Raw genomic sequence first — 17,616 nt, 5'->3', positions numbered from 1 at the left:
CGCAGTGGTAGAGCCCCTGCCTTACAGCGCCAGAGACCCAGGTTTGATGCTGACTACAGGTGCTGTCTGTGTGGAGTTTGTACGTTCTCCCTGTGACCGCGTGGGTTTTCTCCAGGTGCTCCCTTTCCCTCCCACATTCCAAGGACGTGCAGGTTTGCAGGTGAATCCTGTAAATTGTCCCGAGTATGTGGGATAGATTCAATGATTCGTTATTGTCACATGTACAACTGGGGACAGTGAAATGCTTTGTTTTGCGTACAACCCGGTAAAATCGTTCAGCAGGTACCCAAGAGTTGCCACGTGTTTGGCACCGGCAAAGTTGCAAAGGTTGACTGAACTGGTGTATGGGTGATCGTTGGTCTGCGCTGACACAGTGGGCCAAAGGGCCTGTTTCCGTGCTGTGCCTCGAAACTAAACTGAGACAGATGCCATGGTGGGGCAGGTTCCTCCCTTCTCACGTGGGATCACGATAGTTGTGCATTTTTAAAGACCTCAGTTCCCAAAATGAAGCCGTCTGGTGCGATGCTGCTCATGAAAAGAACTGGTCCTGCCCTGCGATCAACAGACCCCGTGACCATATGCAGAGGCCCGAGCGAGCATGCACGCCAATGATTTTTGGAGATTGCCCTGGCTTCCTGTGGGCGTCGTGGTTGCGTCCGAGTTGCATAAAGTACCCATCTGCCATGGGGCCGCCTGCAGAGATCTTGCAATCGAGGACTGGCACTGCCTCGCGTTTGCAAATGCCAGAGCCTTTTTGTCAGCTGGTGGCGGAGTTTCTGTTAATGCTCTGTTGATGGATCAACTCCCTGTCAGATCAGACAGCGTGGTGCATTTTCATCAACCGCCTGACACTGAGGAGTTCTAATCTCCGCCACCTTGCTGCGTTTCCCTAAGTGCAAGATGTTATTGATGTTTACCGTGTGACCAGAGACAATCTAATGCCCATCCCGGCCATCAGGAATTTGTATTGCAGCTGACTGATGTGCAAAGACTCAGGAGAATACGAGCATGGCTGGTTTCTTCTTTGTGAGTTGAAACGTAAATAATGTGTGCCCTTCAGTGTGTGAATGATGCTGCAGCGGTGACAACGCTGCTAACTGCTGCATGAGAAAGGTGCCAGAGTTGCTGCCCTAGAGCACCAGCGACCTGGGTTCGAACCTGACCACGGGCGCTGTCTGTACGGAGTTTGTACATTCTCCCCGTGACCTGTGTGGGTTGTCTCCGGGTGCTCCGGTTTCCTCCCACACTCCAAAGACGTGCAGGTTTGAAGGTTTAATTGTCCTCTGTAAATTGCCTCTCAAGTGAGAGTTAGATTTAGCTCGAAGGGCTAAGGGAATCATGGGATATGGGGAAAAAGCCGGAGACAACCGGGGTACTAATCTTGGATGATCAGCCATGATTATGATGTATGGCGGTGCTGGCTCGAAGGGCCGAAGGGCCGAATGGCCTATTCCTGCACCAATTTTCTATCTTTCTATGTTTCCAAGTGTAGGGAATGGATGAGAAAGTGGGAGAACATAGAAGTAATCTGCAAACCCCCACATCTTTGAGAAGGGTGGCACAGTGGCACAGCAGTAGACTTGCTGCCTTACAGCGCCTGGGGCCCGGGTTCAATCCTGACTACGGGTGCTGTCTGTACAGAGTTTGTACATTCTCCCTGTGACTGCGTGGGTTTTCTCCAGGGGCTCGGGTTTCTTCCCGCATTCCAAAGACGTGCAGGTTTGTCACAAAATGCTGGAGTAACTCAGCAGGTCAGGCAGCATCTCGGGAGAGAAGGAATGGGTGACGTTTCGGGTCGAGACCCTTCTTGTCATGTAATCGGCTTCGGTAACATTGCAAATTGTCGCTGGTGTGTCGGACGGGTACCAGTGCAAGGGGCAATCGCTGGTCGGCAAGGACTCGGTGGGCCGAAGGGCCTGTTTCCACACTGTGGACCCTGAAGTCTAAACTCCCATTTCTGTTCCTGACCGCTGGGCCTGTGTGCCCATGACTCTCGTTTAAGATTGGGTGAGGAGGGGGGGGAACGAGGAGCCAGCTGGAATGATAAAATACCCTCCCAAGACTCATTCCCTGCTCACAGTGTGGAGGATATTGGCTGGTGGAACGTGCACCATCTGTGATGAGCGGGAGGCAAACAGAGGCAATGGAGATGGACGATTATAAACAATGGTAATTATTGGGTTGTTCCTTGCTGGCAGGGGAAAAAGCAGAGTCATTATAATAAAAGTCAGGTTGATGCGCAAGCTGATATTCGTTTCCATCAGCTGCTGCCAGCGAAAGGCTTGTATCATCTGTTTTCCTACTTGCAAATCAGCAAATAGATGACAGTGAACAGATGGAAATGGTAATGTCATAGCTGACAATCTAGAAACATAGAAACATAGACAATAGGTGCAGGCGTAGGCCATTCGGTCATTCGAGCCAGCATCGCCATTCAATATGTTCATGGCTGATCATCCAAAATCAGTACCCCGTTCCTGCTTTCTCCCCATGTCCCTTGATCCCGTCAGCCCTACAAGCTAAATATAAATCTCTCTTGAAAACATCCAGTGAATTGGCCTCCACTGCCTTCTGTGACAGAGAATTCCACAAATTCACAAGTCTCTGGGTGAAAAGGTTTTTCCTCATCTCAGTCCTAAATGGCCTACCCCTTATTCTTAAACTGTGACCCCTGGTTCTGGACTCTCCCGACATGGAGAACATTTATCCTGCCTCCAGCCTGTCCGATCACTTAAGAATGTTATATGTTTCTATAAGATCCCCTGTCATCCTTTTAAATTCCAGTGAATACAAGCCCAGTCGATCCATTCTCCTCGTTCCGCACCGACACTGCCATGGTGCAGGTCGAGTCAACTGGACACATTAGATACTGGAAACAGGTCTGGCTGCTCTTGACATGGAGAGACAGCTGGCGGGGAGGGAGGAGGCATTCAATGTCCTGCGGAATGCACTGCCAAAGCTGCAGTGATTTATGATTCATTTATTGCTTCAGTCTTAAGTCAGGACACCTTTCTCCTCGCTACCCATTAATCTTTCAAATCCTTTGACTCGCATCCCGCTTTTTCTTTTCTCAGATCGTGTGGTTTTTTTCTGATTCTTGTTTTGGCTCTGTTCTTCGCCGAAGGAAATCCTCACACTGGTGCCAGTGCCAGCAATGTTGTTAAACTAATGAGGCTCAGGAATATTCTGGTCATCTGCAAATCTAACACTTTGTCGGAGCGTGATACAGTGGGATATCACCTTACACCACCGCCGCCATCACAAACACAAGCCTTCCTCACACTTTCCATATGGAGGCTTTCCTCAGCTCTTCAAAGCTTTCACCCCCTCCCTCCTCTCTCTCTTTGGGCTTCAGTGACTTTTAATTGCCTCAAATGGTCGTCACGAATGAATAGGAAAATAACTGCAGATGCAGGTTCAAATCGAAGGTAGACACAAAATGCTGGAGTAACTCAGCAGGTCAGGCAGCATCTCAGGAGAGAAGGAATGGGTGACGTTTCGGGTCAAGACCCTTCTTCAGACTGATGTCAGGGGAGGGGGCGGGACAAAGATAGGATGTAGTAGGAGACAGGAAGACAGCGGGAGAACTGGGAAGGGGAAGGGGAAAGAGAGGGACAGAGGAACTATCTGAAGTTAGGAAAGAGAGGAACAGATAGTTCCTCTGTGTCCCTCTCTTTCCCCTCCCCCCCAGTTCTCCCACTGTCTCCCTGTCTCCGACTGCTTCCTATCTTTGTCCCGCCCCCTCCCCTGGCATCAGTCCGAAGGGTCTCGACCCGAAACGTCACCCATTCCTTCTCTCCTGAGATGCTGCCTGACCCGCTGAGTTATTCCAGCATTTTGTGTCTACCTTCGACAGGAATGAAGAATTACTGCCATCTATTTGTCAAAGAAAAACAATAGAGATTTGCAATCTTTAGCACTTTATGCGAACTCAGGATTCCCCGAAACATTTTACACCACCTTCAAATAATTTCAGTTAACAGTTGTTCTTCTCCCTGCTGTACCTTCTCTAAGTATGGAAACAAGCAACTGGAAATGCTGGTTTACACAAAAGGTCACAAAATGCTGGAGTAACGCATCCGGTCAGGCACCATCTCTGGCGAATATGAATAAATGGCTTTGGCTTCAGCCTCCCCTTTGTCCCAGCTCTCTTCCACCCCCCCCCCCCCCCCCACCCCCCCCCCCCCCACCCCCCAAACCTGCTCCTCTTACTATCAGTCTGAAAAAGGGTCCTGACCCAAAATGTCATCTATCCATGTTCTCCTGAGAAGCTGAGATACTCCAGCACTTTGTGTCTTTTTTTTTCCTCAGATGCTCAGGGTAATGTATACCGGAAGGTAAATGCAGACAAAGCTCCCTTTACAACCCTTCTGCGGTCCCAGTCGTATAAAACACAGTTTCTTGTTGCAACCCTGTGACAATTTTCCCTTTTCCCACCCGCAGTCTCCTGGCATCAATGAATTGTATTGGCACTTGCAATCCTGCCAGCCTTTCTAACGGGAGAGTTTCACAGTGACGATTGAGGGCACACTCAGTATATCGGGTATGGATTTGAGTCGCACCTAAATCCTTCTGGTTAACAAATCCGTCTCCTATCCATTATGTTCCACTGCGTTTCCAGAGTTTCCGGGGGTTTTTTTAACCTGATAATTAATGTATTTGTTCCTTCTGCTTTTGTAAAGTGTTATTCTAAATAATGATTGAAAGTACATTCATTAATCTTTCATGTCTGATTTATGTTATTCAGCTGCGAACATTTATCACTCTCAGCTCACAGGTGGCTCTTGAATTCAGTCATGGGTTCAGCCACTCTGTTGCAGAGAATTAAACACATAATCTACGCGGACGATTCAGCATAACATTCAGTCTGGGAGCTGCGCTGTGTAAAGGTGCTTTTATCTAAGCCAATACCTGATCCTAACCCACTCCACACACAGTAAAGGCTTCATGTCGCTATGATAAGCGAAGACACGTTTTCTCTCTTATTCTGACCAATAGTTTTCCTTCAACCAGCAAAACTAAAATAAATAGATGCAAAAAAGCTGGAGTGACTCAGTGGGACAGGCAGCATCTTTGGAGAGAAGGAATGGTGATGTTTCGGGTGGAGACCCTTCTTCGGACTGAGAGTCGGGGAAGAGGGAGACATAGAGATATGGAAGGGTAAGGTGTGAAAACGAGAGATCAAAGGGGGTGGACATCAAGGAACATGTAGGAGGGATCATGGTTAGCTGAGGGGAAGCTGACAATCCGTAAAATGTAATCAGGAGGACAGTGAAACGAGTCGGAGAACCGGGATGGAGAGAGAGGGAAAGCAAGGGTTACTTGAAGTTAGAGAAGTCAACAAAATAACTAAATAAATAGCTGTTTCTTGGATTTTAATTGACTGCTGCATTTCCCAACGTTGCAATGGTGATTATACATCACAAATGACTTTACTTTTGGGACATTTTGAAGCCATGTGATTATATAAATGTCAGCTCCTTGTTTCTGAACCTGCCGAATGATATCCTTAAAATCTTGCTAGGAGGGCTTTCAAATGATCTCCTGATGCTGCGTTTAGTCCTTGCTGAATAAGATTGTTTTCACATTGATGGTATCTCTGGTTTTATGAATGCCCCGTGAAACTCTTCTCAAGATTCCCTTCTTCGTCGGTTTTAGTTAAAGCACAAAACATGCCCCCCGATTAACAGGAGTGGGCAGTTTAACAGGATGCACCCGTGCTAATCATAAATCTATCTATCTCTGCCTTGAAAACATCCACTGCCTTGGCCTCCACATGATATGACATGGAATGCCTCATTCCACATCACTGCTGATAATGGAGCCACAAGGAACTGCAGATGCTGGAGGGTGGGAGAGTGGGAGAGTCTAGGATTAGAGGTCATAGCCACTGAATTAAAGGACGTTCTTTTAGGAAGGAGATGAGGTGACATTTCTTTAGCCAGAGGGTGGTAAATAGACAATAGACAATAGACAATAGACAATAGGTGCAGGAGTAGGCCATTCAGCCCTTCGAGCCAGCACGGCCATTCAATGCGATCATGGCTGATCACTCTCAATCAGTACCCCGTTCCTGCCTTCTCCCCATACCCCCTCACTCCGCTATCCTTAAGAGCTCTATCCAGCTCTCTCTTGAAAGCATCCAACGAACTGGCCTCCACTGCCTTCTGAGGCAGAGAATTCCACACCTTCACCACCCTCTGACTGAAAAAGTTCTTCCTCATCTCCGTTCTAAATGGCCTACCCCTTATTCTCAAACTGTGGCCCCTTGTTCTGGACTCCCCCAACATTGGGAACATGTTATCTGCCTCTAATGTGTCCAATCCCCTAATTATCTTATATGTTTCAATAAGATCCCCCCTCATCCTTCTAAATTCCAGTGTATACAAGCCCAATCGCTCCAGCCTTTCAACATACGACAGTCCCGCCATTCCGGGAATTAACCTAGTGAACCTACGCTGCACGCCCTCCATAGCAAGAATATCCTTCCTCAAATTTGGAGACCAAAACTGCACACAGTACTCCAGGTGCGGTCTCACCAGGGCCCGGTACAACTGTAGAAGGACCTCTTTGCTCCTATACTCAACTCCTCTTGTTATGAAGGCCAACATTCCATTGGCTTTCTTCACTGCCTGCTGTACCTGCATGCTTCCTTTCATTGACTGATGCACTAGGACACCCAGATCTCGTTGAACTCCCCCTCCTCCTAACTTGACACCATTCAGATAATAATCTGCCTTTCTATTCTTACTTCCAAAGTGAATAACCTCACACTTATCTACATTAAACTGCATCTGCCATGTATCCGCCCACTCGCACAACCTGTCCAAGTCACCCTGCAGCCTTATTGCATCTTCCTCACAATTCACACTACCCCCCAACTTAGTATCATCTGCAAATTTGCTAATGGTACTTTTAATCCCTTCGTCTAAGTCATTAATGTATATCGTAAATAGCTGGGGTCCCAGCACCGAACCTTGCGGTACCCCACTGGTCACTGCCTGCCATTCCGAAAGGGACCCATTTATCCCCACTCTTTGCTTTCTGTCTGTCAACCAATTTTCTATCCATGTCAGTACCCTACCCCCAATACCATGTGCCCTAATTTTGCCCACTAATCTCCTATGTGGGACCTTGTCGAAGGCTTTCTGAAAGTCGAGGTACACCACATCCACTGACTCTCCCTTGTCTGTGGAATTCTTTGCCACAGAAGGCTGTGGAGGCCAAATCAGTGGATATTTTTAAGGCAGAGATAGATAGAGTCTTGATTAGTACGGGTGTCAGAGTTTATGGTGAGAAGGCAGGAGAATGGGGTAAGGAAGGAAAGATAGATCAGCCATGATTGAATGGCAGAGTAGACTTGATGGGCTGAATGGCCTAGTTCTACTCCTATCACTCATGACCTTATGAGCCAAACACAAAATGCTGGAGTCATGCAGTGGTTCAGGCAGCATCTGTGGAGGGACTGGATAGGCAACATTTCAGGTTGGGACCCTTCTTTAGAACTGTGGCTGGCACAGTGGTACAGCAGTAGAGCTGCTGCCTCAGGTGCTGTCTGTGCGGAGTTTGCACGTTCTCACTGTGGGTTTTCTCCGGCTGCTGCAGTTTCCTCCAACATTCCAAAGACGTGCGGGTTTGTAGGTTGATTGGCCTCAGTAAATTGCCCCTAATGTGAGGGATGACATAGAACTAGTGCACGGGTGATCGACGGTCAGCATGGACTCGATGGGCTGAAGGGCCTGTTTCCACGCTGCATCAGTTGAAAAAAAACCTGATTGTAGTGGGGCGGGAAAGAAAGAAAAGAGGACTACAATCAAGAAGAGCTTCGAACCAAAACGTCACCCATGCCCTCCGCAGCTGCTGCCTGATCCATTGGGTTCCTCCAGCACTTGGTATTCTGCCCCAGATAATAATTGTTGAGCACTCATTATAACACAAGGTGCAGTATCTTGAAGAACAAGGTTTCAGTCCAGCTTTGCCTCACAAAGTGCAAAAGTTTTTTTTTTAAAGCGCAGAGTGCTGGAGTAACTCAGGAAGCGTCTCTGGAGGACATGGACAGGCAACATTTTGGATCGGGCCAATGTTTTTGGATCTGGACCCTTCTTCAGACTGCATCTGCAGTCCCTTGTGTCTCCACGCGCAATGGACAACCCACACGATTGGAGGATTGGATTACATGAGATCATTATTTCCTGCTCTGAGCACACTCATAACCATTCGTGAAGATATGCCATCACAGGACATTTTGTAGAATTTGCCAGTTTTAGATTTTTTTTTTAGATTTAGAGATACAGCGTGGAAACAGGCTCTTCGGCCCACCGAGTCCGCGCCGCCCAGTGATCCCCGTACATTAACACTATCCTACACCCACTAGGGACAATTTTTACATTTACCCAGTCAATTAACCTACATACCTGTACGTCTTTGGAGTGTGGGAGGAAACCGAAGATCTCGGAGAAAACCCACGCAGGTCACGGGGAGAACGTACAAACTCCGTACAGACGGCGCCCGTAGTCAGGATCGAACCTGAGTCTCTGACGGCGCTGCATTCGCTGTAAGGCAGCAACTCTACCGCTGCGCCACCGTGCCGGCCAACATCCAAAATGTTGCCTGTCCATGTCCTCCAGAGAAGCTTCCTGACCTGCTGAATTACTCCAGCACTCTGCGCTTATAGAGTTATAGAGCCATAGAGTCATGCAATATGAAAACACGCCCTGCGGCCCAACTTGCCCACGCCGACCAACATGTCCCATCTACACCAGTCCCAGCTGCCTGCCTTTGCCCCTTATCCCTCTAAACACATCCTATCCATGCACCAGTCTAAATCTTTCTTAAATGTTCTGATAGTACCTGCATCCACTACCTCCACTGGCTGCTCGTTCCATACACTTACCATTCTTTGCCCGCAGGTTCCTATTAAATCTTTCCCCACTCACCTTTAACCTACCAAGGTTGTTAAGGTGGTGGTGGCAGACCTATGGGAAGTTGACGGCCCAGCATGAATGGATTGTCTTGATGCAGGGGTGAGGAAAGCTCAGTCGCTGACACCCCATGCGTCAGCTTTCATTACAGATTATAACAGAGACATGATGTCATAAGGTCAAGAGTGCAAGGAGCAGAATTTGGCCACTTGGCCCATCATGTCTACTCCGCCATTCAATCATGGCTGATCTATCTTTCTCTCTCAACCCCATTCTCCGGCCTTCTCCCCATAAGGGCGGCACGGTGGCGCAGCGGTAGAGTTGCTGCCTTACAGCGAATGCAGCGCCGGAGACTCAGGTTCGATCCTGACTACGGGCGCCGTCTGTATGGAGTTTGTACGTTCTCCCCGTGACCTGCGTGGGTTTTCTCCGAGATCTTCGGTTTCCTCCCACACTCCAAAGACGTACAGGTTTGTAGGTTAATTGGCTTGGTAAATGTAAAAATTGTCCCTAGTGTGTGTAGGATAGTGTTAGTGTGCGGGGATCGCTGGGCGGCGCGGTCCCGGTGGGCCGAAGGGCCTGTTTCTGCGCTGTATCTCTAAATCTAAAAAATCCAAAATAACCTCTGACACCCATGCAAATCAAGTATCTCTGCCTTAAAAATATCCACTGACGGCCTCCACAGCCTTCTGTGACAAAGAATTCCACAGATTCACCACCCTCTGATGAAAGAAATGTCGCCTCATCTCCTTCCTAAAAGACCGTCCTTTAATTCTGAGGCTATGACCTCTAGTCCTAGACTCTACCACTCCTGAAAACATCCTCCTCTACACATCCACTCTATCCAAGCCTTTCGCTATTCTGTATGTTTCAATGAGGTCCCCCCCCCCTCATTCTTCTAAACTTCAGTGAGTACAGGCCCAGTGCCGACAAACGCTCATCATAGGTTAACCTACTCATTCCTGGGATCATTCTTGTAAACCTCCCCTGGACCCTCTCCAGAGCCAGCACATCCTTCCTCAGACTGGTGCCCACAAAATTGCTCACAATATTCCAAATGCAGCCTTACCAATGCAGCCCATGTAGAGCCTCACCATCGCATCACTCTTTTTGTAAATAAGCCCTGTTGAAATAAATGCGAGCATTGAGTTTGCTTTCCCTCATTTGACATCCTTCCCTCTCGGAGCAAGAGGCATTTCAGTATCACCAGCCTCTGGGACCACAACGCAGGGAGATAAATAACAACATGGAGATTATATTCAGAAGGAGCTTGCAGTAAATTAATTTCTCTCGTTCACCTAGGGACACCCATTTCCATTTTGTATCCCATTAGCATTTGCACGTAAGTACACATTTGAAACAGAATGCAGCTCTGCATGTATCCCCTGTTAATGTTCATAAACACTTAAGCGAAACACTGGTACCGGCACAGAAACGCACCGTACTGTTCAATAAATATCAACATTAATTAGAAGGTGGTGCCTCTATCTGTTCTGTTATATAATCATATGTTTTCAGAGCCGAAACATAGAAACAAAGAAACATAGAAAATAGGTGCAGGAGTAGGCCATTCGGCCCTTCGAGCCTGCACCGCCTCTCAATATGATCATGGCTGATCATCCAACTCAGTAACCTGTACCTGCCTTCTCCCCATACCCCCTGATCCCTTTAGCCACAAGGGCCACATCTAACTCCCTCTTAAATATAGCCAATGAACTGGCCTCAATTACCTTCTGTGGCAGAGAATTCCACAGATTCACCACTCTCTGTGTGAAAAAAATGCTGTGAAGTTCCACATCGGCTGTGCCCTAATAAATACGATGGTCATCGTTGTAGCCAAGCCAGTATAAAGGTTTCAGCATAGCTTCGCAGGGGAAAATGCCATCAGCTGTTGCCAGAGTCATAGAGTGATACAGTGTGGTAACGGGCCCTTCAGCCCTACGTGCCCACACCGGCCAACATGTCCCAGCTACACTAGGCCCACCTGCCCGCATTTGGTCCATATCCCTCCAAACCTGTCCTATCCATGTACCTGTCTAACTGTTTCTTAAATGTTGGGATAGTCCCAGCCTCAACTACCTCCTCTCTGGCAGCTTGTTCCATCCACCCACCACCCTTTGTGTGAAAAAGTTACCCCTCATAATTCCTATTAAATCTTTTCCCCTTCACCTTAATCCTATGTCCTGTGGTCCTCGATTCACCTACTCTGGACAAGAGACTCTGTGCATCTACCTATTCACAAATTGCTGGAGTAACTCAGCAGGTCAGGCAACATCTCAGGAGATTAAGGAATGGGTGACGTTTCGGGTCTGAAGAAGGGTCTCGACCCGAAACGTCACCCATTCCTTCTCTCCTGAGATGCTGCCTGACCTGCTGGGTTACTCCAGCATTTTGTGAAGAAATACCTTCGATTTGTACCAGCATCTGCAGTCATTTTCATACACTACCTGTGCATCTACCTGATCTATCCCTCTCATGATTTTATACACCTCATCCTCCTGCGCTCCAAGGAATAGAGTCCCAGCCTATTCAACTTCTCCCTATAGCTCAAGGACCTTCTAGTCCTGGCAACATCCTAGCAAATTTTCTTGCACCCTTTTCAGCTTGAACATTCCTTGCGATATCCATTCTGTTCCCTTCGGGAGGAAAGAGTGATGATCGTGCTTCTTCCTCATCTCCTATTGTACATCGGTCCATTGATAAAAGTAAGCAGCTACTATTTTCACGGATGTCCATGCTGGGTGGTATGGGAACATGCCATGCTTATGCAGAAGCCCTGTGAATCAGGGTTGCGGGGTCCTTAAGATAGAGCCTGAACTATTCTGTAACTATGTGTAGTAAGGAACTGCAGACGCTGGTTTAAATTGAAGATAGACACAAAATGCTGGAGTAACTAAGCGGGACAGGCAACATCTCTGGAGAGAAGGAATGGGTGACGTTTCGGGTCGAGACCCTTCTTCAGACTGATGTCAGGGGAGTGGGAGGTACATAGATAAGGGAGTGTGTAGATAAGGAAGTGTAAGGTGTGAAAACAGGACAAAGGGAACGGAGAGCAAGGAAAATGTAGAATAGATCATTGTTAGTTGGGAGAAGGTAACAACAAAGCAAACAGGGATCAAATGTAGTCGGAGACAGTAAGACTGGTTGGAGAACTGGGAAGGTTTATTACCACATTTAGATGTAATTGTGCTGTGTACAAAGAGAGAGCTGGTATTTTTGTATTATTCTCAAGTGCACCATGATACAGTGAAAATATTTCTTTGCATGTTATCCTGTCATATCAAATTATATGATACATGAGTGCAATCGAGGCATGCACAAGCACACGAGAAAAGTACCAGAGTGCAGAATATAGTCTGATGCATTGTGCATTACAGTTGCAGAGAAAAAGTGCAAGGTCTGCAATGAGGTGGGTTGGAAGATTGGGTCGATGTTTTGGCTGAATGGGAGGACCATTCAGCAGTCTGATAACAGTGGGGAAGAAGCTGTTCCTGAATCTGGTGACAGATGCACGCTTTCGAGCATTTTTCTTCCGCCAAAAGGGAGAGGGAAGAAGAGGGAATGATTGGGGTGAAAATGGTCCTTGATTATGCCGACTGTTTTCCCAAAGAAGCATCAAGAGTCAAGGGTATTTTATTGTCCGATGTACCGAAACAGAACAATTAAATTCTTACTTGCAGCAGCACAAAGAGGTTTGTAAACACAGTACTCAATCGATAGGATCATGACCAAACAACAAAAAAAAGTTTGGATGACAAAAAAATAAATAAAAGATAATCGAATATTTATTGAGAACGGGCTTGATATTTTTCAGCATTACTTCAGGTAAACTTGGATTTCTTTCGTGTTTTATTTGTGTCTGGAAAAAAATAGGGTACTTTTGCTGCTTAACAATGACTGAGGAGCTGTGAAAGTGTGTGAAGTAGCAATGTGGGTGATGGAGGTGGAGTGGGGGGGAGCCTGGTCTGTGTGATGGACTGAGGTATATCCACGACTCTCCGCAATTTCAGACGTGAAGTCTCTTTGAGAAGCAAAAATACCCTGTTTTTTCAAACGCAAATAAAACCGAAACAAATTCAAAATTACCAGAAGTAATGCTAGAAAATAACTGCAGATGCTGGTACAAATCGAAGGTATTTATTCACAAAATGCTGGAGTAACTCAGCAGGTCAGGCAGCATCTCAGGAGAGAAGGAATGGGCGACGTTTCGGGTCGAGACCCTTCTTCAAACTGAATGCTGAGTTCAGAAGTAATGCTGAACAATATCAGGCCTGTTCCTCATAAATGGTCAATTAACTTTCATCTAATTTTTCTTTTTGCCACCTGATAACTTCAGCAAGGTTGGTCATAAATCATCTGCACAGGAGGTTCCCACTGACATCCAGCTGCTGAATTCACCCAAAATAAAGTGTTAGTAATCCTGTGCGCTCTGATATTTCCCCCTGATGTGTCAATGTATTTAACGATCTACCAGGGCACATCACTGCAGGGCATTATCATAGAGTCACAGAGTCATGGAGCATTGAAACAGGCCCTTCGGCCCAACTTGCCCACACCGACCAACATGCCCCAGCTATATTAGTCCCATCTGCCTGCGTTTGGCCCACATCGCTCTCAACCGATCCTATCCACATTCCTGTTCAAATATTTTTTAAATGTTGTGAAAGTACCTGCCTCAACTACCTCCTCCGGCAGCTCATTCCATGTACCTACCACTCTTTGGGTACAAAAATTGCCTCTCAGGTCCCTATTAAATCTTTCCCCCACTCACCTTAAACCTATGTCCTCTGTTTCTTGATTCCACTGACATAGCAACAATCTGAAACACCGAACTAACAAAGTGAAAGGAAGGCTTGGGCCTTTCACCACCACTGTCGTAATGCACAGGAGGTAAGCAGCACCACTAAATATTGTTCATCCCGAATTGGGATGGAACTGAGGAAGCAGGCTGACCACATTAGTGACTGTAGATTGCGGGCAGGCGAGTGTGGGTAAAGATGACACATTTGCTTCCCCGAAGCACATTTGTGAGCTCGCTTGGTTGTTACAACAAACCAGCAACTTGATGGTCACCAATATTGATTCCAGCATCTGTAAAAAGTTAAGGTGGTATTTAAATACCTAAATTTATATCTCTCAATGGAGTTTGAATTCATGTCTCCAAATCTATATCCCAAGTCCAATTATGCTAGTGAATTAACTTCTATGATTCTGATAAAGGATTGTTGACCTGAAATATTAACTCCACTCAATTCTACACAGATGCTGCCTGACCTGCTGGACATTTGGTTTGGTATTGTCACATGTACCGAGATACAGTTTTAAAAGGTTGTTTGCGTGTTATCCTGTTAAATCATATTATACATGAGTACAATCAAGCCATACGCAGTCCAACATGTACTATTGTTTGGACTCGTGTTCGGGTTATTAATTTATTGACTTTTTCTTTGATATATATTATCCATGTGCATCGTGTAACAGGCCTGCTATGCTGGTCTGTGTGGACCCGGTGGGCCGAAGGGCCAGTTTCCTCTCGGTATCTCTAAACTAAACTACATTAAACTAAATGTAATTATTCCCTTGTTGGTACATACGACAATTAAACACAATTGATTCTTGACTCTCAGCATATTTTACTTTTTATTTCAGATTTTCAACGACTGCAGGTTTTTTTAGATTTCAACGTAACCATCGTGGAACTCTACATCAGGATATCTGAAGGTGAATTGTGCACTGAAATATTTGTGAAAATCATTTTATAAACCCTGAAAATGCTGGAAATCTGAAATGACAACAGAAAATGCTGGAAGCATTTACAGAGTTCATATTTCACCCCGTGGATAAGTTACGACACACCATTCCAGATATTAGTCCAGTGAACCTCTGAACTTCCAATGCATTTACAGCTTACCTTTTATTAAGGAGACCGATACTGTACACAATGTCGGGGTGGCATGGTGGCGCAGCGGTAGAGTTGCTGCCTTACAGCGCCAGAGACCCGGGGCCAATCCTGACTACGGGTGCTTGCCCACACAGAGCTTGTGCCTTCTCCCCATGACCTGCATGGGTTTTCTCCGGGATCCTCCCACACTCCAAAGACATACAGGTTGGTACGTTAATTGGCTTGGTATAATTGTAAATTGTCCCTAATGTGTGTAGGCTGGAGTTAATGTGTGGGGACCGCTGGTCGGCACGGACTCGGTGGGGCCGAAGGGCCTGTTTCCGTGTTGTATCTCTAGACTAAAACTGAAACGAAACTAAAAAGATGTCCCATGTCACGGTGGCACAGTTGGTGGAGCTGCTACCTCACAGCACCAGAGACCTGGGTTTGATCCCAACCGCAGGTGCTGTCCGGGGTGGAGTTTGCACATTCTCCCTGTGACCGCTTGGGGCTTCCACCCGGTGCTTCGGTTTCCTCGCACATCCCAAAGACGTGCGGGTTTGCGGCCTTTGCAAAGCTGCGCTGTACAACGTTTCACACGTCTGCAAGTGGGATGGTTTACAGGGAAAAAAGAACTGCAGCTGTTCAAGGTGATGCCTCACGGCTGTGGAGTGCGGAGTGTGGAGTGTTTTGTGCGTTTTCTTAAGGTGTACTTTGTAGTATGGCTGCAGTTACAATGTAAGTGAAGTGCAAGCACTGGAAAAGTACAGTCACTTTGTGTAAAGATGGTCTCACCGACAACAAGGTGATAATGATCAGATGGTATGTCCCAGTGATATTCAATCCAGATAAACATTGGCCAGGACATTGCATATAAATTCTCTTTTCCCCTTCGAAACTGTGCCGTACAATGTTTTTTTACAAGTCTGCAAGTGGGAGGGAGCTCGGTCTTGCAGGGAAAAGATCTGCAGTCGTTCGAGACGTCGCATCACAGCCAGCTTTACAAGGGCCATGTGGGATGGAGGCAACAAATGCTGGCCTCCCCAGCATTTTGCAGGCAGTGGCGGGGATCTTACAATGCGTGCTGAGGGCAGACATTGTGGACAATTCAAACATATTTTACTGCATGTGAAGGACTTTGAAATGTCCCAGTGATAGTCATAGAGCCATACAGTCTGGAAGCAGGCCCCTCAACCCGACTAGTCCATGCCGACCAAAGATACTAGAGGAACAAGATGGACCACTCCGTTGAAGTCGCCTATACTGAAGTGTGGTACGCAAAGGAACGTAACGTCCGCCATTTTAGTAGGAAAAGTCCACCATTTTAGTCCACCATTTTAGTAGGCATTTAGAAGTCGCCTATACTGAAGTGTAGTGTGCAAAGGAGCCACCATTTTAGTAGGCGAAGTCCACCATTTTAGTAGGCAAAACCCGCTGTTCGCTATGCCTCTCATAGTGTAATCAGTGTTTTGGGGGAACAGTATGTGTGATGATACCATTAAAATGCAGAATATATCACATCGATCAATTCACAGATTTGTTATTTTTCTTTTTAAATGTTTCTGCAAGTGTCTGCCTACTGAAATGGCGTCATGACATATTACGGATGTTAGGGTCGAGTGGTCTATCTTGCTCCTCTAATATATTTGGATATTAGGGTGGCACGGTAGAGTTGCTGCCTTACAGCGCCAGAGACCCGGATTCAATCCTAACTACGGGTGCTGTCTGTACGGAGCTTGCATGTTCTCCCTGTGACCACGTGGGTTTTCTCCGGGAGCTCCAGTTTCCTCCCACCCTCCGAAGACGTACAGGTTTGTAGGTTGTAGGAAGGAACTGCAGATGCTGGTTTACACCGAAGATAGACTCAAAGTCCCGCTGAGTTACTGCAGGTTAATTGGCTTCTATAAATTGTAAATGATCCCTAATGTGTAGGATAGTGCTGGTCTGTGGTTTGATCGCTGGTCGGTGCAGACTTGGTTGGGCGATGGGCCTGTTTCCACGCTGCATCTCTCTAAAGTTTAAACTCTGAAGATCAGATGATTAAGATCAGATTTAATGTCAATTGGAGGTGGTTACAATTATCTTCTTATTAGTAATTGCCCGGTGCCTGCCTAGTATGAATGATACTTCCCACTAACAAAGCTGAGCTTGAGTAATGGTCCTGAATTTGTTGCGTGCAGGCACGGATTGCTTCTCTGCACAGAACCGAACGTGGCTATGGTCTGCCATTGCAAAGAAAACTTGTTGAAATGTTGTTCTGCCACTTGTGGTTCAGTGCATTTTGAACTTGCATGACCCAGGAACAGCTGAGTGACAGATGTGCTGTATATTCTCAAGTTCCTCATCTTTGGAATCTGTCTACAATGCTGACACAAGCAACCACAGATGCTGGTTCACAAAAAAAAAGATACAAAGTGCTGGAGTAACTTACTGGGTCAGGTGGCATCTCTGGAGAACATGGATAAGTGACATTTCCGGTCGGGACCATTCTTCACGCAGTATCGGGTCATAGTCCCCATCTGGACACCATATCTGAGGAAGGATGTGCTGGCTCTGGAGAGGGTCCAGAGGAGGTTTACAAGAATGATCCCAGGAATGAGTAGGTTAACCTATGATGAATGACGTACAGGTATGTAGGTTAATTGGCTGGGTAAATGTAAAAATTGTCCCTAGTGGGTGTAGGAAAGTGTTAATGTACGGGGATCACTGGGCGGCACGGACTTGGTGGGCTGAAAAGGCCTGTTTCCGGCTGTATATATATGATATGATATGATATGATATGATGATGATTGTTGGCACTGGGCCTGTACTCGC

This window comes from Rhinoraja longicauda, chromosome 28 (genome assembly GCF_053455715.1).
Source record: "Rhinoraja longicauda isolate Sanriku21f chromosome 28, sRhiLon1.1, whole genome shotgun sequence".
In the NCBI taxonomy this organism is placed as follows: domain Eukaryota; kingdom Metazoa; phylum Chordata; class Chondrichthyes; order Rajiformes; family Arhynchobatidae; genus Rhinoraja; species Rhinoraja longicauda.
The sequence above is the reverse complement of the archived record's forward strand: the minus strand, read 5'-3'. Positions refer to the sequence as shown.